Raw genomic sequence first — 22,981 nt, 5'->3', positions numbered from 1 at the left:
GAGATTTTAGACCCCCTGGTGGTTCAGACAGTAAAGAATCTGCCTGCAGTGTGGGGCACCCGGGTTCGATCCCTGGGTTGAGAAGATGCTTTGGAAAAGGGAATGGCAGCCCACCCCAGTGTTCTTGCCTCGAGAATCCCACGGACAGAGGAGCCTGGCAGGTTATAGTCCATGGGGTCACAAAGAGTCAGACATGACTGAACGACTTACACTTTCACTTCCTCCTTCCCCAAAACACACATTTGTCTTTCCACGACATTGTCTGAGCACCCGTGATGCTCTGTTAGGAAATGGGACCCAGCGGCAAGAAGATCTACAAGATCCTTGCTCCTGGGAAAGTGCATGGTGGCCCACCCCATAGGGCAAACCCAGAGACAAGCCGCCCAGGTCCCCCTCTGAGGAAGGACTCCCTGCCTGGCCAAGAGGACAGCCTCAACCACTAGAGTCTCGAAGAGCCTCTTCAGATTTCAAGCTGAGGTCACGCTCTTCCTGGGGCAGCCCTGGTCAACGGCTGAGCAGGGCGATGAGCAAGGACCAAACCGCGGCCACCCCCAGGGTTCCTCCAACGGGCAGCCACTGCTCTGGAGCCTCGTATGGACCGCAGAGACTTCTTGGACCCTCACACACCAACGATCCTTCCTGCCCAAGCCTGCTTCCTCCCCTTCTTTCTCTCAGAGTTGCCCTCATCGCAGAATCTGCTTCCTGGAGAACCCGTCTCCCACTGGAGGGACGTGCAAATCAGGGCGACTGCCGGTCAGGACCTGTGCCGTGGACAGAACCGGGCGGGAGGATAGGGCTTGACTCAGCATCACAGGACAAGGTGGGCGCCGTGTCGGGCGCACCCACCTTCTCTGAGGAGGTGATGGTAGAGATGAGACGGGCAGTAGCCAGCCACGCTCAGGGGGTCGGGGAAGGGAGGCCAGGCGGTGTGGGAGGAAGAAGCGTGGCAGAGGGAGAGAAAGGGGGGGCCGTGGCTGGAGCGCAGGGGTGAGAGAGGGGAGCCCACGAGTGAAGGACGGGGGAGTCACAGTTTCACCCGCAAGCGTTCTTGCCCCTCCGCAACCAATAGAAATCGATCAGAGGCCAGACAAGAAACTCAGGCAAGGCTTGTTGGGGGCCCTGCTGCAGCAGGCAGGAAGGAGACCAAGTAACAGGTCCCCTCACTCACTCTCTGGGGTCGGGGTGAGCTGGTTCCTTGCACGGGTGAGGGCAGGGGAGGGTCCAGGGGTCGGGCTGCAGGGAGTTTAGGCGGTTTGCCCACCTCTTACTGGTGCTCTGTGCAGGGGGCTTGCACAGTAAGTTGCTTTTGCTCCCAACCCCCCTGCTCTTTGCTCCAGGCTCCTCACAGGTGGCAGCTGGGTTTTTCAGTCTCCTTTACCTTTTGGATCCAGACTTTGACAACCTGCGCATGCACGCAGTTATTTTTAGTTCCACGCAGTTTGTGTTACTACTTGGCTGCTCGAGGAGAGGTGTGTCCAGGTGCAAGCACCGCAGCGAAGGGTCCCAGGCCGAGCCTGTCCCGGGAAGACGGGCCGATCGCACCCCACGCTGACTCAGAGGATGGCAGCGTGCCGTGGTCCCCTGGGCAAACCCAGATGCGACGAAGCCACAAAACACAGCAATAAATTGTAATTGAAACAGAACTTGGGAGGTATTAGCAAGAGCTGCCTCCCCCGTCTGGGCTGTGCCCAAAATGAGCCGGGCTGGGGTGGGGGGCGGAGAAGGGCTAGTTCCGGCCACTCAGAAAACCCTAACGGGAGGCAAGAGACTGACAGCCGTGTCGCCCTGCGAGTACCCTCTCGAGCTTGTTTTCAGAAGTGAATCACTCAGAAACCTCAGGATGTTATTCATAGCAAGTCATTCGCTTGCCTCCTCAGATGTGAGGATGACACACGGGTACATCACCCCTCCCTGAATGAGGGTGGCCTCCCTGGAGCCGAGCGGGGATCGGGGGGAAGCCGACCGGGGATGGGGGGAGGGTGGCTTCCCTGGAGCCGAGTGGGGTTGGGGGGTAGGGGTGGGATTTCCTGAGACATGGGAGGCCCCCTCCCCTTACTGGGACATCTGGGACTCCAGAGAGCCTTCCCCCGAACCAGTGGTTCTCAGCTAGAGGCAGTTTTGTCTCTGGCCCTGTCTGGGGATATTTTGGTATCTACAATTGGGGGGGAGTAGGACTGGCATCTAGTGGGTAGCAGCCTGTTATTATTCAGCTGCTATGTCATGCTCGACTCTTTGCAACCCCATGGACTGTAGCATGCCAGGCTCTTCTGTCCTCCACTATCTCCTGGAGGTTGCTCAAATTTTTGTCCATTGAGTTGGTGATGCTACCTAACCATCTCATCCTCTGCCACCCCCTTCTCCTTTTGTCAATCTTTCCCAGCATCAGGGTCTTTTCCTATGAGTCGGCTCTTGGTATCAGGTGGCCAAAATGAGCTTCAACTTCAGCATCAGGCCTTCCAATGAATATTCAGTGTCAATTTCCTTTAGGATTGACTGGTTTGATCTCCTTGCTGTCCAAGGGACTCTCAAGAGTCTTCTCCAGCACCACAGTTGGAAAGCATCAATTTTTCAGCACTCAGCCTTCTTGTTAGTCCAACTCTCACATCCATACGTGGCTACTAGAAAAACCATAGCTTTGACTATACGGACCTTCATCAGCAAAGTGATGTCTCTGCTTTTTCATATGCTGTTGAGTTTCATCACAGCATTCTGTCCAAGGAGCAAGCATCTTTTAATTTCATGGCTGCTAGAAGCCGGGGATGCTGCCCACCATGCTTCAGTGCACAGGAGAGTGTGTCCAGGTACAAGCATTGCAGCAAAATATCCCCCCAACACACGAACACACAGGGTAATCTGAGCCCAGATGCCTGTAGTCTGGCGGATGAGGACACCTACCTCCACGCGGGGTTCTCCAGGGCTCATTCCCAAACCAGCAGCTTGAGATTTACCTGGGAACCTTAGGAAGGCAAAGCCCTGGCCCCCACCCCAGATCTTCTTAACCCAGCTGCTTCCTTCTGAAGCAGAAGGCTTCTGATGCCCCAGCTGCTTCCTTCTTTCAGTGGTTGCAGAATGAGCCTCAGACAAGACCCCATTAAGGAACCCGCAGTGTCGATCTGGACCCTGCCCCATCAGGGTCCTGAAATTAGAACCAATAAAACTGGAAGCGCTTCTGCCTTCTTCCTGGGTGACACATCACGGTGTTGGGACACATATGTGGGGGTCACACGGTCAGGGAGAGGGGGTGCTCCCAGCAGCCAGCAGGTGGAGGCCAGAGATGCTGCTAAACATCTGACAACGTGCAGGATGGCCCCCACCGCAGAGAATGGTCCAGCCCCACAGGCCGACATGCCAAGTGGACGTGGAGGAACGCTGCCCTAACCTAGAGCCAAACCATGCATCTCCGAACCGAGAGGTGCTTTCAGGCAGGTGCCTTGAGATGAGAGCTTCCGGCTGTTTGATGGGGGCTTCCTCGGGGTCATGTGACTCTGTAAGCATGACCCCTCAATGCTTGCACTGTCCTACTTATCGTAATTCAAGTACCAAGAAGGAACTGCGGATCCCACCGCCCATCCACTTGCTGGCCATCTCCTAAGCCTGGGTGGGAGGGCCAACCAGGGTGGGGGGTCAGAGTGTGAGGGGGTGCGTACAGACCCAGCAGGAGGTGGGGGGGCGGTGAGATGACCCTCCCAAGGGAGGGCCTTTGCAGGCAAGCATTCCTATGATAATAATAACGTGAAATGTGGCAGAATGCTGCGTTTTAATTAATTCTGGTCCCTTTTAAGACCACAGTTATTATTATAAAAACACCGATAATACCAAACACATGCTGAATGTACACAGTCGGCTGCAGCCCTGGAGACCCTGGGACGTGCGAAGTCATATGTCATCGGGGCTGGTGAGAAATCAGCAGGCCCTCCCCGGTGCCCTTGGAGACCCGGACGCCCTTCTCCGCGGGCCTGCTCACCCGTCTCACCAGCCGAACTCCTTCCCAGCCCGGCCGCTCTCCTCCCCGCACCGCTCAGCCCCCCTTCCCGGCTCCCCGCAGAATCCGCTAGGGCCCTCCAGAAATCCCAGTTTAATTATTTTATTGGGAAAGGCGGGGGGAAGGAGTCGAGAACAGGCGCATTCTCTCATTTTGGAAGAATGCTCCATTATCTGCCTCTGAGGCGCGTGAAACACCTCTCCGGGCTGTAGGCAGCCCTGAGTTATTACGTGAGACACCCAGGCGCCTGCGCCTGCCTCTTGCCCCACGCCCCCCCGCTCGCCCACCCTGCTGGTCCTGGGTGCAGGCAACAGGGCCCCGCTTTCAGGTGAAACCTGGGAAAAGCCCAGAACCCCAGGGCAGTGGGGCGTCGTCGAAACAGGCTGGCCCCGGCCTGGTGGCTGCAGCCCCTCTGAGAGCCGGCGCCTGGAAAACACGCCCCAAGCAGAGCACTCAGGCTGGACGCGACCCTGGAGCCTGTCTGAGTCCGTCTGTGCTCTCGTAAGAACCCTGTCTCTTGCATCCATGGCCTCCTGCTCGTCACTTCTGGTTCCCAGGAGCCTCTTGCCTCCTGGACCAGCTCAACTCCAAGTCAAGCCGAACCTAACCTAAGCAGGAGGCTCCTTTGTAGCTAAAATAACCAGAGACTTCGTGGCCCACAGGCGAGTTTACCAGAGCCTCACTTAACAGCCTCTGCCCTTGGGCTGAAGAGCAGAGATGGTCAGCCCCGTAGGACAGGTGAGAAAAGTGATACCTAAGGGGCTTCCCAGGTGGCTCCGGGGATAAAGAACCCACCTGCCAGTGCAGCAACTGGAAGAGGCACAGGTTGGATCCCTGGGTCAGGAAGATCCCCTGCAGGAGGGCATGGCAACCCACGCCAGTATTCTTGCCTGGGAAACTCCGTGGACCTACGAGCCTGGTGGGCTAGAGTCCCTGGGGTCGCAAGAGTCGGACATGACTGAGCAACTAAACAACAAGAGTGGGTCTCTACCATTCTCCAGATCACTGTCTTCAACAATGCCCCCATTGCACTCTGTTTCTCCTCAAATGTGATGCTCAGGATTAAACATACTCCTCTGGGCATGGCCTGCTCAGGCCAGGAGACCCTGCAGCCTCACCTTCGTGGGTCTGGACACCACATGTCCTTGAAGGCAGCCTACCAGGATTTTTAACATTTTTAGCAACAGACACACTGTTGGATCCAATTAGGCTTGTGGTCGACTGAAACCCCCAGATCTCTTTCAAGCGAACTGCTGCCAACGGGGTGTTCTCTAATCTCATGCTTGTGCTTCTGAATTTTGAAACCACATGAAATTGAACAGCAACAGTTGAAAGTCTTCCATCTTGCTGGGTTTGGCTGAGGACTTGGGTCTGTGGAGAGTATCAGGGACCTTAAACCAGGCGTCCACTGTATCGGCTTCACTCCCAGTGTCATCGCAGGACTTTCCCGGTCTTTGGTCAGGTCACTGATAGAAATTTAGGATGGAGGCCGATGGCATGACTGCAATTTGAAACAAGCCAATAGGTACTTGGGGTGTGATTGTTGAACCATCTGGGAATCCGCTGAACAAGACTATTACCCAGCTCACATTTACTCTTTTAACCAAGCAGTGAAGTCAGATGAAACCTCATTTATTTAGAGCTTGCTCTTGGAAAGTATCTAATTTCCCCCCATATATCATTCTTATTGACTTCAATACGCTATAAACCCTAGCTAATTCACAGTCATAGTGAAGTTATTATAAAGAGAATTCAAGCTGGAAGTTAGGTGTCCTGAATCCCAGGGCTTCCTACATCATCAGGAATATCGTGTCCACCCAGGACACCAAGAGACAATCAAGGCACGTGGCCTTGAGAGAAACCAGTCCCGCTAACATGGTGCCAAGTGACGTCAGTACAGCCTCCGAAATGCCCACATACTTTCCAGCCTGCAGCTTCCCGTCCATCAATACACCTCTCTGCCTGTCCAATTAAAAAGATGAGAAACGTGACTGCCAACTATGTGTTGAGTAAACACCTGGAGTCGTTCACACGTGACTCATGTCACGAGAGCGCGCATCACACGTGTGGAGGAGGGTTCCGGGGGGTTCTCCCATGAGGGCCATCAAGGGCCACCCCCCAGATCAGGCTCGGGGAGAAAGGCTGGTCTGAATGACCGTAACCTTCAGTTATGGGAAGTGGGCCGAGACAGGGATGCTGGTGTTATTTCCAGCTAGAGCCCGTGGTCCAGCAAAGGAAGAGCCAAGAAGAGGTTCTCCGGAATCTGATAAGAATTCTCCCTAATTAACACACTGATTGTTTCCAAGCACCTGTTTCCAAGTGCTTGAAAATCTCATTTCCTCAACTAGACTGAAAACCGCCGCCTCTCCTTCAACTATTGTTGGAATCATGAATTCCCTGGACTCAACTTTTTATCATAGAAAGTTTAAAAGTAAATCTAAAACATGAGATGGAACTATTCTGAATTCTTAATGAATGAAATCCCTGATAATTACTTAAAAAAAAAATTCAGCTTTCAAGATCTTACTGGAGAATAGGAGAAATTTATCCAAATTCATTTGGGGGTGGGCAGCTGAGCTATGCACAGTATGTGGGGTCTTAGTTCCCTGAACAGAGATTGAAGCCAAGCCCCCCGCACTGGAAGCATGGAGTCCTAAGCCCTGGATGGCAAGGGAAGCCCCAGGTCTTTTTGTTTGTTTTTAAACTCTAGAATCATGTATCTTTTGTTGATTTGTTTTAACGCTCGTATTTCACTAGGCAGCTTTCTATGTAGGAGTCAGGCACTGGACTATGAGCTTTCATTTATTATCTTAAGTTTATCTTGTCAAAACCATCATATGAAACATTGAGAGCAAATTAACCCCATTAACAGATAGAGCTAGTGAGGCTTGGATTGGTCACCCAGAGAGTGACACTTAACCAGGAATCAAACCTAAGCTCTGGCTCCAGTAAGACTTCCCTTTTTTAAAGCAATAAAGAAGGCTAAGTATAGAAGAATTGGTGCTTTCAAATTGTGGTACTGTGGAGAAAACTCTTGAGAGTCCCTTGGACTGCAAGGAGAACAAACCAGTCCATCCTAAAGGAAATCAACCCTGAATATTCATTGGAAGGACTGATGCTGAAGCTCCAATACTTTGGCCACCTGATGTGAACAGCCAACTCATTGGAAAAGACCCTGATGCTGGCAAAGATTGAAGGCAAAAGGAAAAGCGGGTGGCAGAGGATGAGATGGTTAGAGAGCCTCACAGACGCAATGGACAAGAATTGGAGCAAATTCTGGGAGACAGTGAAGGACAAGGGAGCCTGGCGTGCTGCAGGCCATGGGGTTGCAGAGCTGGACATGACTTAGCAACTGAACAAGAACAAGCACAATGACTAAAGCCTACAGGCTTTTCATGGGGCCATGAAAATATCTGAAAGAAAGGAGTAAGGAAAAAAAACACTGGCTTCAGAATATAAAAAAACTACAAAACTTATCTTCTCCAAATGTTTATAGTTAAGTGTCTACAAAATCACACTGTTAACTGGCCAATGGTGATTTAACTCAATTCTCAAATAGTTATTATGAATACAATAAAGATTAAATCACAAGAATGAATCTTATTTTCTGACATCTCTAAGTTAAAAAAAAAAATCATGAAGTTCTCCCCATTCCTTTTATTCCCATAAAATTATATGTAATGCAATGTATGGGTGCATTTCAACTCTCCTGATGCAGAGTGGAGTCTCCAAAAGCAAGAAAGTTTGGGGACTGCTGAGATCTGACATCGTCCGTGGATTTGAGAGTCTTGCCTTATAATCCCATTGCTACACTACATTTCATGTCTAAGTTCATACCCCACAGTCCCTGATGACACATAAGCCAGTTGTTATTGTTCATTTTAACATTCATTCAATCATCCACTTCTTCAATATTTTGGCTTATAGGGTACCATCAAGTCGAATGTATAGAATGATACTTCTTTATAAAATAATCTAAATTAAGGATTTAAAGTACTGGAAAATTAAGGATATGGGCTAAGTCAGAGGGCCCTGGCGAGAGAGTACAGTTGGATTAAGTGATATTTCAGCATGATGGGGGCAAGTGCAGAACAGTCTGGGAAATGAGAAAGTCAACTTGTTCAGCAGTCACCTGGCCTCGGTCAAAGGGACCACTTTGCGCCTGGGCATATGGACCAGGCTTTTTCCAGGGGAGGAGCCAAGAGGGTAGAAGGCACAGAAAGTTTGCCAAGCTCCACATCCACCCATTTTTTGCAGAGAAATCACATGCCATGTCACCGGTCACAAGAGCCCCAACTTCCTGGAAACAGCATCCAGGCCAGACGTCCGAGGCACTGGTCAGGCTGCCAGGAGACTCTGCCTCTCACGAGGCTTTTGTCTCCGTCAGGAGCCAAGACAAACCAGCAAAACCAACTTCTTGATTTAGAGAAGGTTCCAGAGGTCCCAGCTAGAGGGGATGGCGGGGGAGGTGGGGGGAGGATGGTGTCAGGGCTGAGCTCCCATGAGCCCGGCCAACCCCTGCCCGAAACAAACAGCAGGAGCACCTGGCACTCTTTAGAGTGTTTTCTTTGGGAGATGCTTGTGAATGTCTATCCTCTGACATAGCTGCCATGCCTGCGCTGGAAGCCACGAGGCAGAATGCTTCCATTGCAATCGACAGGTGAGGTTCAGATCACTGAAGCCACTCCCCCAAAGCCACTCCATGAAGTGGGGCCCCTGGACCCAAGGGTCGTGTTTTGGGGGCTACGGTCAATGGCTACCGCCCATGGGCTGAGCCCCCCTAGAGAAAGAGCCAGTGGTCCAGGACAGGACACAGAAAACACAAAAACAGAAACAAAACCTAGAGACTCAGGCCTGCTGGCCAAGGGCCTCAAATTCACCTAGCTTTGATTCCAAAATGGTGTTTGTGCATCTAAGACCCAGTGGCTGAAACGAGGCATCTCGCTTTGGCCCTTGGGAGGAGGAGGCCGGCCGGCCTAGAAGCGGTGGTCTCCCCACACCACCTGTCCGCCCCTCCCGCTCCCACCCACCGCGTTCCTGTCTTGCTGGGCCTGTGAGCACAGCTGCCTTCCGGGTAGACTAAACCCATTCTCTCCACACTTTCAAAACCGGGCATCTAGCCTGCCACGTGGTTTCTGCTGCTACGTCAGCTGCTCTTGGCAGCATCTCTTAGAGCAAGACTGCTGTGTGCTCTGCCCACCTGCGAGGCTTCCCACACAGGTAACACATCTCCCAGATACCGACACCCAGGCAGCCCAGCATAGGACTCTGCCCACTAGGAAGGAGGTGAGCTTCTTGGGGGCAATCTGGGTACCTGGTTCATGTCTGAAACCGCTGGCCTGTCCATCACGGTGACCTCTGCCCCGACCTCTCCCATTTATCACTCCATAGGCATTTGTTGGGTTTCCCAGGCGGCGCTAGTAGTAAAGAGCCCACCTACCAATGCAGGAGACCTAAGAGATGCAGGTTTGGTCCCTGAGTTGGGAAGATTCCCTGGAGAAGAGCATGGCAACCCCCTCCAGTGCTCTGGAGCATCCCATGGACAGAGGAGCCCGGGGGGCCACAGTCCATGGGGTCACAAAAGAGTTGAACACGACAGAAACAACTTAGTACACGCGTGCACATGCACACACACACACACACACACACACAGGCATTCGTTGAGCTCCCCTGGAGAGCCAAGGCCTGGGTTACTCACCTGGGATACAGTTTGGACCCAGGGGGCAAATTTGTTTAAACATGAATATTTCAGGGAAGGCTCCCTGGAGGAGGTGATGCTGGAGTTGTTGCTATTTAGTCACTAAGTCATGTCCAAATCTTTTCGACCCCGTGGACTGTAGCCAACCAGGCTCCTCTGTCCAAGGGAATTCTCCGGCAAGAATACAGGAGTGGGTTGTCATTTCTTTCTCCAGGGGAGCCTCCTGACCCAGGATCGAATCCACATCTCCTGCATTGGTGGGCAGGTTCTTCACCATCTGAGCCACCAGGGAAGCCCCTGATGCTACAGTGGAGAGTCATAAAGCCTGGATCGGATCCTGTTGCAAATCAGAGCTCCGCTGGGTCATTTTGGGCCAGCCCAACCAGCAGAAGCTCTCCTCCACACACAACAATCTCCTGGGAATACCACCAGGGTCTCCAGGGACCCCGCCCCCAAGTCAATAGCTAGTCTGTCCTTTCTCCCAGCTGTTGACAAGATTTCTCGAGAACCTGGAAGCCAGGCAGCAGGGGCTGTTTTGATGAGCGGCTTCCTCATGAAGGCAGTGGGGTGGCCCGAAGGGTGAACCTTCAGAAGTGGGCTACTCAGAACCCGTGGTGGTGGGAGATGAGGGCGCACAGGTAAGCCTCCAGACCGCTGGAGAGGGGGATTCCGATTTGGCTTGGCTACCTTCCCCGGTGATGACACACAGCAGAGACCTCAGGGGTGGCCATGTTATTCCAGACAACGGGTTTCTCTCCACGATCACGAGAAGCTCAGCTGTGTCTGAGCACAGGGACAAGAGCCACCCTCAGCCGGCCGCCAGGAACGAGTGACCGGCAGCTCCAAGCTGGAAGCCTGCCCCCATCCTGGGACTAACTGCAGGCCCCACCTGGCTCCTCCTGCGGGAGGGGCAGATGCAGCCTGGTCTTGGGGTCCCTGTGGGGTCCCGTGGGATGGGCTCTGAACCCGGAGTGTCTGGGATAACCACGTGGGGATGGGTGGGTGCAAGGCACAGAACTGCTTGTGGGGAGGAGGAAGGACGTTTCAGAACAATCTATTCCTTGCCTGTTACATGTGCCAGGGGAAACTGAGGCTCAGAGGGGCTAAGCAACCTGCTTGCGGTCAACCAGCTCAGGTGACGGTGTGCGGAGGTTGGAGCCTGGTTCATCCGGCTCCGCCACCCCTGCTCTCAATCTGCACGATCTTGCCGGAAGAAAGCATCTCTTCTAAGCCACTGGCCCTCTTTCGGATGGTAAAGCTTTTCAAATTGCCCTGAGGTCAGGGGGGAGGAGAAGAATGGGATGTGGGGGTCCAAGAGTTGGGCTCAACGAGGCAGTCATTTTGGCCGAGCTGGGGGAGCTCGTGCAGGGTGGGGTGGGCGGGGGGCAGCCCAGGACGGATGCAGCATCCTGTTCGCCAGGCTCGCTTCCCCACTGTCGGCTCAGAACACAGAGGGACCTCCCAGGGGACCTGGGGGCGTCCACCTGGAGACCCTGGCCCCGGGTTCCCTCTCCCACATCCTGCCAACCCGCGGAGCCAGGCAGCAACCTCTCCACCCGCCTCAGAGGTGGGTGGGAACGCCGGTGCCTGGCTCGGGAGGCCCCTGGAAGCCCTGGTCACGGATCACTGCCCTCAGCCCCGGGATTACAGGGGCTCAGAGCGAGGCCAGCCCGCCTGGTCCGGCCTGCCGCCCTGCTCTGGAGCCCGGCCAGCCGCCCTTCCTGGCTCAGCCCCGGCGGCGGGGGCGCCAGGCGGCCCCGAGGAGCTACGGACGGAGAACAGGAGTGAAGTCAGCCTCGACCTTTCCTTCCGGCCGCCACAAAGGGCAGGGCCCCTTGGGGACCGGAGGTGGCCTTTCCCGGAGGGAGGGAGGCTCAGCATGGCCAGAGTCCCTGGGATGGGCACCCCGGCCCAGCCTGCAAGGGGTGTTGGCCTGCTCTGCGGACAACATCCCACCCGGGGCTTGTTTAGAGTGAATCACTTGGAAAGAGACCTGAAACTGTATCCTGCCGGAAATCACAGGCCAAGAGCCAGGAAGAAACCAGGTCAAGCTTCATGGATTCAGGCCACCAGGAAGGAAGGCCAAGAGCCCAGGGTTTAAGGGAGTGTCTTCTCCACGCCGGGCGCTCTCTGCGAGTGTGAAATGTCACTCTTCTGGGGGGTTCAGCCTTGACTCCTTTCACAGATGCATGCTAAGTCGCTTCAGTCGTGTCTGACTCTTTGAGACCCCATGGACTGTAGCCCACCAGGCTCCTCTGTCCAAGGGAATTCTCCGGCAAGAATACTGGAGTGGGTTGCCATTTCCTCCTCCAGGGTATCGTCCCCCACCCAGGGATCCAACCCGCGTCTCCTGAGTCTCCTACATTGCAGGCAGATCCTTTGCCACTTGAGCCATAACCCAAATCCAGGTATGCCCAGCTCCAAAGTCGAACTCCGTCCTTCACACCCGAGGCCATCAATACAATGATGTATCTGGTGGTGGCCTCCAGACACCCTCCCTAAGCCCCAACCCAGGAGCAGAGAAGCAGACAGCAGGGAGCTCCCCTGAGGCCACCTCCCTCTGAGAGGCAGAGTCCCGCAGGGTCAAGAGCTCGCAGCCCAGATTCAAACCCTGGCTCTGCACTCACAAGCTCTGCGACTTCAGGTTAAGGGTCTTAACTTCTCTGTGGCTTAATTTCTTCATTTGCAGAATAGAACAATGAAAGGGCCACCCTTGGAGCTTCACCGTGAGGATGAAAGAAGGAATTCTGGGGGAAATCTTTAACGTTGTAAGTGTTCAATAAATTGTAGCTATCATTATCGATGTTGTTGTTGTTAATATCAGTGTCAACCCAAATCTCAAAGACCCAGCTCCTGTCATCAGAACTTCCTTCATCACATCCCCCGTCTAAGCCTCAACCAAGAGGAAGGTTTTCCGGCAGGTTGCTGACTGCTCAGGGCAGTCCCGGGAGGGAGCTGAGTGGAGCAGGAGGGGAGGGCTGGGTAACCGAAAATAAACACTCATCCGCAGACCACACACTTCACCTCCACCCCTCCCACTGGGAACGGGGCAGGAGGCAAGCATGAAGATTCCTCATCCCAGTTGAGTTAAGCCTAACGTGTTTTTCTCCTTCAAGAGAGAGGAGGCCACGTGATACCAAAGGTGAGTGTCCCCAGACCACCACCCTGAAAGTCACGTGGTCTCCTGGATGCAGCCCCACCTGATACAAATGTGGGGAGGAGCCAGGAGCTGGGAGGTCTGGGTATCATCCCGATGCTGGGAAAGAGTGAGGGCAGGAGGAGAAGAGGGTGACAGGCTGAGATGGTTGGATGGCATCACTGACTCAATAAATATGAGTCTGAGCAAACACCAGGAGATAGTGAAGGACAGGGAAGCCTGGTGTGCTGCAGTCCCTGGGGTCGCAAAGAGTCGGACACAAATGGAATGAACAACAAGCAGTTAGGAGATTAAGGGGGGCTCATAAGCCCACAGAGGGGGTCCCACACGCACAGGTGCACAGACCCTCCTTCACTCATGGGCCTCGACTTTGGGGGAGCCACAGCCGTACTCAACCTTCCCCCCAGGACACAAGACACAGAGCCACCAGGCCTGGAGGACCCTAAAAGGAACAGAAATTCAGACACAGATTGCTTCCTAAGGTCCTTAGAGACTTGACCCTCCTTCACCCACCTCCAGGACCACGCCCAGACCCTCTCGGGTGGAGGGAGTCCATTTTCTTTTGAAAGACAAGAGCTTCTTCCCCTTCCTCCTTCCCCGCGGGCTTCTGCCAGACTGCGCTGCTGTGACCACCCCGACTGTCACGCCAATGACAAGCTTCCCAGGGGCTCAGTGGTAAAGAATCCGCCTGCCAACACAGGAGACTCGGTTCAATCCCTGGGTCGGGAAGATCCCCTGGAGGAGGAAATGGCAACCCACCCCAGCATCCTTGCCTGGAGAATCCCACGGACAGAGGAGCCTGGCGGGCTACAGTCACGGGGTCACAAAGAGTCAGACGTCACTGAGCAAGTGAGCAGCCTGCACACCCACCGAGGAAGCCTTCCTCCGGGTACCCCAAGGGCCCACGGATTCCCTGCTCCTGCTTAGGTGCCTCAGACACCGTGGCCCCCAGGTTCTCTCGCCCCGAGCTGTCTAAGCACCCGGCTCATCTCTAGTCTGCTTGGCCCTGGCTCTGGGGCTTGCAAGAATTCATTTATTTCCATCTCTCAAGGCTCACCCTGTCCCCTCCACCGCCCCCCTTCATGACACCCCCCCAGCACTGCAAATAATACCCCATTTTATATGGAAAACACTAAAACAGGATCACACCTTTTAAAAGATATTTCCACCTCGCAGTCTGAAATCAGACATCACCTTTCTCCCATCCTCCACAGCCACCACGCTGGCCACACACACACACACACACACACACACACACACACACACACACGTTTTGCTACCAGACTTCCCTAAGCCAGTTTAATTGAAAAGGCATGATTTAGGTTAATTGACAGCAGATGGGTTCGGCTGCAAACTGCAGAGGCGCATTTGCGGAACATGATTTACAGCAACGAGGCAAAACTTTCTCCTTTTTATATCTTTCTTCGAGCTTCGCGGCCAAAACAGCTCAGCAGAAATGAGAGGAGAAAAAAAAGTAATTAGTGTTTAATTTTTTAACAATTTTTAACTCCCTTTTTAATTGCTTTACATAAACCTGTCCTAGAATTTTACAGCCTTCAAATCTCTGTCTAAGTCTGGTCCTTGTTTCTGGTTTTAATTACCGGGAGGCTTGTCTGGCACATTAAATTAGAAGAAAAAAAAAAAGAAACACACACACACGCACAATTTCAGAAATATTTTGCTGTTGGACTCCCAGCTGAACATCTAATATTTCAGCGTGCGAACGGGAAAGCTTGGCCGGGGAGGGTTTTGGAAGAAGGCAAGTTGTCTAAGGGCTGCTACAGCAGTATTGTGTCACCTCCTAAACTGTCTTCCCTGTGATTAGGACGGAGAGACCAGTCGTGGGACAGCATCTGAGAGTCCACCATGGCCCCGGGCACCTCAGCTTTGTGCTGATACGTAACAGGCTTCCCAGAAAAGCTGGGCGCGTGCAGACAGATGTCTTAGGCTTTGGGCAGAACTCAGGTTCTTATTTCCAAGCCCTGCCATCAGATCTTCTGCTCATTTTCGAGCGAGGAACACGGCGTGGAGAAGACAAAGGAGACGGTCCCGCACGGCATGAGCAGTCACGCCAGAGGACAGGGAAGCCGGCAGGGGTCAGCCCCGGGAGAATTTCCTGGGTTGCTGTGTCCCATCCTGAAGGGAAGTGCATGAATCTGGACCGTGCACCTGGCTTCAGATGGGAAGACTCCGGCTGCGGGAGGGCCGGGAGGCTGCCCCAGGGTCTGGGCCCTCAGTGACCAGGAGAACTCTCTGCGGCCTCCGATTTCATCTCACGTCCCCCAGCCTCCACGGGGTGGTTTAAAGTGAATCCAAGGAACTTTGGATAAAATTTAAAATTCCCTTCCTCAGTCTCATAGCCGCCTTTCAACTGCTCCACGGCCTCCCGTGGATAATGGCTCGTGAATATCTCAGGCAGTGTAAATACAGGGCATTTCCATCTCTGCAGTTCTGCTGGACAGGGGTGCCCCGGACTCCTGCTATTCAAAGTGTGGGCAGCGTGGGCGTCCCCCCTGGGAGGCAGCTGGAGACATGAGACTTCTGGCTTCCCCAAGACTTGGAAATGGCCCCATAAGGAGACCCCGGGGGGTTTGAACTCACATTCAGGGTCACATCCCAGAAGCGGCATGGCCGGCTGAGCCGAGATTGGAGACATGGTCCGTCGAGTCCCCTCCAGGTGTGATTGGAGTGTGCAGGTGTGGGGTGAGGGGAGGCCTTGCCCAAGAAGACCCGACCCCGCAGGGCCGAGGCTCCCTGGCTCGTGTTCATTAGCGCCGAGGCCCCAGACCCCCTTGGCAGACCCTGCCCAAGCCTGCCCCGGGCCCCTCCAGGACTCCTGCTGGGAGGCGGAGGGCCGCCTGGCGCCGCTGGGCGGGCAGCGCTGTGCATGGAGCCCCGCCAAGGCTGGCTCCCCCACACACGGTCATTACCTCCCGAAAACCCAGGAGTTATTACAATTAAAACACGTTGCGGTGGGGGGGGGGGGGCGGGGGGAGAGTGGGGGCTGGGGGAGGTCCCTTTAGGAAGGAACACTGGGATTAAAAGAAATTAGAGCGGCTGCCATGGCGACGCGGCCCGCTGGCCCTACCCTGTGATTATTTCAATGGGAACGAGATGCCGGGAGAGACAGGGCTGGGGCAGGGGGTGCCGGGGAGCCCTACCCAGCTGCGCGAGCCGGGCCTCCGCTTCCCCGGGAATGCGATGCCCCAGCCCCCGGAAACTATCCCCAGGCTGACTCCAGCGGCCCTTCCTGTTCTCTGGAAGCACCGCTTATCGCCTGGACCACCGTCCTCCAGGAAGTCCACGCCCCGGGCCTCAATCTGATTTCTTTCGAAACCAGGAAACTCCCAAGAGTTGCCCCCGGCTCTCAGGGCCCCGTGGGTGGCGGAATGACCTGGCCTGGGTCCCTATCAGCTCAACGCGGGCGATTAGGAGTGCCGTGGAAAGCCAGCCACCCCCCTTTCTCAAACCTAAAACCGGAAGCACAGGTGAGCGGCGGAGGCATTGGAGCGACGAGGAGGGCGGGAGTGTCCTGGACGAGGGCCCGTGGTAACGAGGGAGACGGAGATCCGTGCCTGGGCCACCTCCAGGTCCCCGCGGAGGATCCTGGTCCTGACAGAGGGGAGCCTCGTCTGGCAGAACCACAGGGCCTGGAGAAGAGAAAACAGTAATTAGCTCTCCGCTGGTCTCCTGGGGAGGCCTGCAGGAAGGAGAGGCTGCCTGGACACCTCTGGGGGAGAGAAGAGAGAGGCTGGGCCGGGGTGATGGGGAGATGGGGAGGTGGGGAGATGGGGTGATGAGGAGATGGGGTGGTGGGGTGATGGGGAGATGGAGTGGTGGGGTGATGGGGAGATGGGGTGGTGGGGAGATGGGATGATGGGGAGATGGGGTGGTGGGGAGATGGGGTGATGGGTGGTGGGGTGGTGGGGAGATGGCGTGATGGGGATATGGGATGATGGGGTGATGGGGAGATGGAGAGATGGGGTGGTGGGGTGGTAGGGAGATGGGGGGGTGGGATGGTGGGGTAATGGTGATGGGGTGATGGGAAGATGGCGTGATGGGGAGGTGGGGAGATGGGGTGATAGGGAGATGGGGAGATGGCGTGATCGGGAGGTGGGGAGATGGGGTGATAGGGAGATGGGGAGATGGCGTGATGGGGTGGTGGGGAGATGGGGTGGTAGGGAGATGGGGTGGTGGGGTGGTGGGGTAATGGTGATGGGGTGATGGGGAGATGGCATGATGGGGAGATGGGGAGATGGTGTGGTGGGGAGATGGGGAGATGGGGAGATAAGGTAATGGGGACACGGGGAGATGGAGTGGTAGGGAGGTGAGGTGGTGGGGAGATGGGGTGGTGGGGTGATGGGGAGAAGGGGTGATAGGGACATGGGGTGGTAGGGAGATGGGGAGTTGGGCTGATGGGGTGGTGGGGACAGAGTCAGCAAATCCTCATCCTCTCTGCCCTCCTTCCTCTGATGCTCCCCGGGTGGACTCAGGCCGCAGGGAACCAGCTAACAACACTAGCCCAGGCGGAGGGGATTCAGGCGCGGGGAGGTGGTACCCTTCCATCTTGAAGGGGGACCTGCTCCAGGTCAGCGCTCAGTCCTCCTCAGGCACTCAGGCCAGAGACTCTCGAGCTGCCGAAGTGTCAGGAAGGAGACCCCCTCTCAGAGCACAGTCCTCCCCGGCCCCTCCTTCCCTCGTGAAGGAGACCCTGTCCGTCACTCCCATCCTCATGTTTGTATCCGCACCGTCCACGTCGCTCCTGCACAAAACGCATGGCACAGCATTGGCCTCAGCCAGAGACTTGGGGCGTGAACTTGCAACTCTGTCAGCATCACCAGCTCACTTTCCTTCTCTGCAAAAACAACATCTAATTGATGGTGTCTTCATGAAGGATTTGCGATAATGGACTTTGAATGCCTGGCTCTGTCACAACCAGCCTTCCTGATTTGCCCCAGTCTCAGGGAGTCAGTGGGCGGCCTTCCCAAGAAGCTGAGCAGAAAAGAATCTGCGGGTTCCATCCCTGGGTCAGGAAGATCCCCTGGAGAAGGAAATGGCAACCCACTCCAGTATTCTTGCCTGGAGAATCCCATGGACAGAGGAGCTTGGCAGACTACAGTCCACGGGGTCGCAAAGAGTCGGACACGACTGAGTGACTGAGCAGCAACGACAGGGTCCTCTGGGGACACAGAACTTTCCATTTTAAAATCAAGACGGTCCCCGGCAAACTGGAGGACTGTTCACCCTTCCAGGCACAAGGTGTGTGTCTTGGGGGCCCTGATACTATTTGTATGTTGGGTCTTCTCTCAGTTTAAAATTCTTTATACTCTGTATATATGAACACAAAAGTATGTATATGTACATACACAAATGTATATGTACATATATGCATATGCATTTTCCGAGGAGATACATTGGGAGTTAATTATTACGTTTCAAAAGGAATGTTCACCTGGCAAAATGATAAAAGGTAGCATTCCTCTCTCTACAAGGTTGGAGCAGGGTAGAGGACTCTGTAGATGGAAAATTCAGAGACTAAGCTGATGGATTAGAAAGCGATGAGCAGTCCGCTTACTTGCTGAGAGGCTTCTATCCCGGGGCGAACCCGCCAGCACTCCTGGAAGATTCTTTTGCACCCAGCATCCGGGCCCTCTTGCTGGGGGAAGCTGAGCACAGGTGTACTGGGGCTCCTCGTGCTGCCCGCCCTTTGTCTGGGGAGCCCCGGGGAGACGGGTGTTCAAAAGGCTCCCGGGAGCCCTCCAGCCGGGTGGGAGTTCTTAGCTGGCGCTCATGTTTCATCACACGAGTGCCCTGTTTATTTTTCTGCCCGCCCCTCAGTTCAGAGAGTTCAGAGACTGCCCAGGTTTTAGCAACTCTGAAAAGACGCCAGGTGGAGAGTTCACACACAAATCGAAAGCGCCCATATCAGGTCATATTGCCCGCGATTTTTTTCTTTTTCGCCACTTAGCTCTTGGAACAATGGGGAAGAGGGGGAAGAAGGGAAATGGTGGCTGGGGGAAGAGGACAAAGGGGTCCCAACCCCCTCCCTGCCCATGCCCACCTTGACAACCCAGAGGCCCGGCTGACTGGTGCCGGCAGCTTGGCCCTGTGAGGGGTTTGCAGAAGGGACGGGGGCTCCCGCGGGGCAGGCCACGCTGCAGTCCTGGCTGCCGGCCACCCCCGGGGCCTCCGAAACCAGCGCCCGGCCCAGCGCTCCAGCGACAGAGGCCGGCTGGGCCCCGCGGGCGGCACGGAGGACCCCGCGTCCCCCGCCTCCCCTCCATCCACCTGGTGTGCTCAGGGGCCCCCGAAGCCCTGTGGCCACAACCACACTCCTGAGCTGCACTCACTTCTGGTCCAGATGCGGAGGAGAAGGGGCCCAGCTGGAGACACATCCTGTCCCCTTCAAGGTGAGGCCAGGGCCAGGACCGCCAGCAGGAAGGACGTCAGGAGGTGCTGGAAAGGGAGAACTCTCCTTTCTCCCTGATGGAGGGATCAAAGTCCTGACGTAATGCAAAGAAGGCGGATCACCTCTGAGGTCCCCAGGGCCCCCGTCTCCCCAGGATTCCAGCCCCCCAGCCCCCTGGACTAAGGCTGGTACACAGGAGAGCCACAAATGGTCCGCCTTCCCTGTAACACCCAGCGGAGGTGCCAAGGCTTGGCAGTGATGCTGGGTTCTACCAGTTCTCACTGGTATTTGGTGAGATGTGCACCGCGCCCCCAGCTCTGAGACTAAGGCTCAGGCTTGTGTGGAAGAGAGAACTGAGCTAAAGGATCCACGACCCCTCCCCCATACACCTCCATCTCCACCCTACTTCTTTTTCAAGATTTTCTTGATGGGGACCACTTTTAAAGTCTTCATTGAATCTGCCACAGTATTGTTTCTGTTTTACATTTTTGGTTTTTTGGCCTCGAGGCACGTGGGATATCAGCTCCCAGACCAGGGATCAAACCTGTATCTCCTGCATTGGAAGCTGAAGTCTTAATCACTGGACACCAGGGAAGTCCCAGTCCTACCTACTTCTGCCATCGTGATTACCAAACTGCTTTGAACCCTGCCTTTCCTCTCTCTTCTTCTCATCTCTGACCTCTTACAGGATAAGAGGTGACGTCTCTGTGTATCTCAGTATCCCATGCACACCGTACTTGCTTAGTCGCTCAGTCGTGTCCGACTCTTTGTGGCCTCATGGACTGTAGCCTGCCAGGCCCCTCTGTCCTTGGGATTTCCCAGGCAAGAATACTGGAGTGGGTTGCATTTCCTCCTCCAGGGGATCTTCCCAACCCAGGGATCAAACCCGTGTCTCCTGAATTGGCAGGCGGATTCTTTAGCAGCGGAGCCAAGGAGGAAGCCCCAATCCCATGCACAACAATGAACACTAAATAAATGTTTGTGTAGGGCTTCCCTTGTAGCTCCTGCTAAAGAATCTGCCTGTAATGCAGACCTGGGTTCCATCCCTGGGTAGGGGAGATCCCCTGGAGAAGGAAATGGCAACCCACTGCAGTATTCTTGCCTGGAGAATCCCATGGACAGAGGAACCTGGCGGGCTACAGTCCATGGGGTCACAAAGAGTCAGACACAACTGAGCGACTAAACCACCACCACCAAATGTCTGCATACCCAAACAGATTCTTTACAGCTTTCCCACTGTGTCTGTCCCAGGGCAGACACAATGCTTATGGTGCCCGGGCCAACACCCCAGGAATCCAGGCAGGGTATCCTGCCCTCTTCCTGCCCCTCACCTCTCCTTTTCCACCAATTTTCCCAAAGGAGGCCCTCCTCACACCAATGAACAATGAAAGAAATGCAAACGAGCACCAGAGGAAGAAAAATAGTAAAGAGAAAAAAAAACCTGGGAGAAAAGAAAGAATGCTTATGATTACATATAGGCTAGGAGCATGCATATCTCAGCCCCCGACAGGAACCAAACAGGAAGTCTAGAATCATTACCAAATGCACTTCCCCTGCTCGCCTGGCCCTGGGCCCCCGGGGTCAAGGATGCTCAGGCCTGGAAGCCACCGGAGGGAGGGGTTTTGATGGATTGATTGGCATTTCCCTTCTCTTCCTTCCTCGCTGCTTGAAGGGGCTTCCAGGTGGATGGATGGCTGGCAGGATGGGACTGAAGCCTCCGCTGGCCTCCAGGAGCAAGTGGGCTCCGGGCCTTTCCGCCCAAGCCTCCCAGGGTGTTGCAGGGGAAGGTGGCAGCCAGCTGGCCTCCCCCGCCCCACTCTGCCTACAGAGAGTGCTGTGACAGCCCTAGCTTTGGGAGCAAGACCTCCTGCTCTGAAGAAAGCAGATCAGAAATTTTGGCATCAAAATAAAATCTGCTCCAAGGAAGCAAGTTGTAACCCTTGCATTAAAATGCAGGTCACAAGGTGGAAGTGCAAAGTCAGTAAGGGGGGGCTTCCCCGGTGGCTCAGTGGTAAAGAATCTGCCTGTCAGTGAAGGAGTCACGGGTTTGATCCCCGATCTGGGAGGATCCCACATTTTGCAGAATAACTAAGCCCGTGCACTACAATCCTTAGAGCCTGTGCTGGAGAGCTCTCGAGTCCCAGTGTGGGAGCCTCCGCCTGTCGCTACTGAAGTCCAAGCGCCCTGGAGCCGTGCTTTGCGACAAGAGAAGTCAGCCAACGAGACGCCCATGCAGTGAAGCGAAGACCCGCCTCACCACAGCAGAGAAAGCACAGTGACAAAGACCCAGTGCAGCCCAAAATAAACGCACACTTTTTTTTTAAGTCAGCAGAAAAAGGGAGCCACAGGGACCGTGAGTTCAAGTTCATCCTCCATGGGCTAGTCCTTCTCAGATCACAGCCAGGACTGTGCCCAGCTCTGTGCTAGCTGCCTCATCAGTCCATCGAAGGTCATTCAACTCTTCTTTGTCAAGGACCGGATAGGAAATAGTTTCAGTTTTGTAGGCCTCGGGGTCTCTGTTGCAAACGCTGAACTCTGCCATTACAGCATGGAAGCTGATGCAGATAATCCACAGGTGAAGGGGCAGGGCTGTTTTCCAATAAAACTTTATTAATAAAGACAGGCAGCTGGCCAGATGTGGCCCGCCCACCAGCTACAGCTTACCAGCTTCTTGGCCCAGATCACAAAGACATGAGAGTGACTTCACTGTTGAAGAGTATGACCTTTGAAGTCAGGCAGACGCGGTTCATACGTCTGCCCAAGACTTACTGTATTAGCTGTGCTACCTTGGGCCAGCCACTGAACTCAATCAAACTCAATATCCCCATCTGTAAAATAGGATACCGGGGCTTCCCTAGGGGTCCAGTAGTTAAGACCTTGCCTTCCAATGCAGGGGGCTGAAGGTTCGATCCCTGGTTGGGGAGCTAAGGTTCCACACGCCTTGGGACTAAGAAAACTAAAACATTTAAAAAAAGAAAACAGAAGCAACGCTGTCACGAATTCAATAAAGACTTTGAAAATAGTCCACATTAAAAAAAAATCTTAAAAAAATTAATTAAATAAATAAAATAGGATGTTAACGCCTGCCTCATTGGTGCCATGATGGTGACACGAGCAGCAAAGCTCACCTGAAGCTCACCACTAGCTGTCAGTCATTCTCATTATGATGGAAAGGGGACGGATGCGTTCAAAGTCTTTCACGGGTGGGAAAGCCTCTGCATACATGGGTGTCATCACAGCGTCTTTCTGTGCAAAAGTTCATTTCCTGAAATTTAATATTCCATGGATTCCCTTCATGACATGAAGCCAGCGGTTGCACATTTGAATCACCTAAGGAGCCTTTAAATCTCACTGCCCGTGCTGCAGCCCGGACCAATTAAACCAGAATCTCCGGGCGTGACACTCCACACCCAGGCATCAGTTTATGTTAAAGCTCCCCAGGCGACTCCAGGGTGAAGCCCACACTGAGCCCCACCGAACTACTCAGAAGCAAAGATCCCGGGCAAGTCTGCTCGCCCTTCCTGCCCAGGTGTGGCCCATGCACGGCCAGCATCAGCGTCACCTGGGAGCCCATGAGAAATGCAGGTGCTTAGGCCCCCACCCCCAGACCTGCTGGGTCAGACTCGGCATTCTGACAATCTCCAGGGGATTCTGGTGTGCATCCAAGTTAGTGGAAAACCAATCCTTTCCACAGGGGCCCCAACAAGCCTGGCTCATAGTCAGAATACCTCGCAA

The 22,981-nt window shown here is 54.5% G+C and overlaps 1 long non-coding RNA gene across 1 annotated transcript; it reads left to right on the top strand.

Moving 5' to 3' along the window:
* Window positions 1-15,746: 15,746 nt before the first annotated feature.
* Window positions 15,747-21,583, top strand: LOC139039205 (uncharacterized). Its single transcript, XR_011492504.1, has 2 exons — window positions 15,747-16,325; window positions 21,361-21,583. It is a non-coding gene; the product is annotated as an uncharacterized lncRNA (long non-coding RNA).
* Window positions 21,584-22,981: the final 1,398 nt, after the last annotated feature.

The sequence above is a fragment of the Odocoileus virginianus genome, chromosome 17, assembly GCF_023699985.2.
Source record: "Odocoileus virginianus isolate 20LAN1187 ecotype Illinois chromosome 17, Ovbor_1.2, whole genome shotgun sequence".
In the NCBI taxonomy this organism is placed as follows: domain Eukaryota; kingdom Metazoa; phylum Chordata; class Mammalia; order Artiodactyla; family Cervidae; genus Odocoileus; species Odocoileus virginianus.
This window is presented reverse-complemented; position numbering and strand designations above follow the sequence as displayed.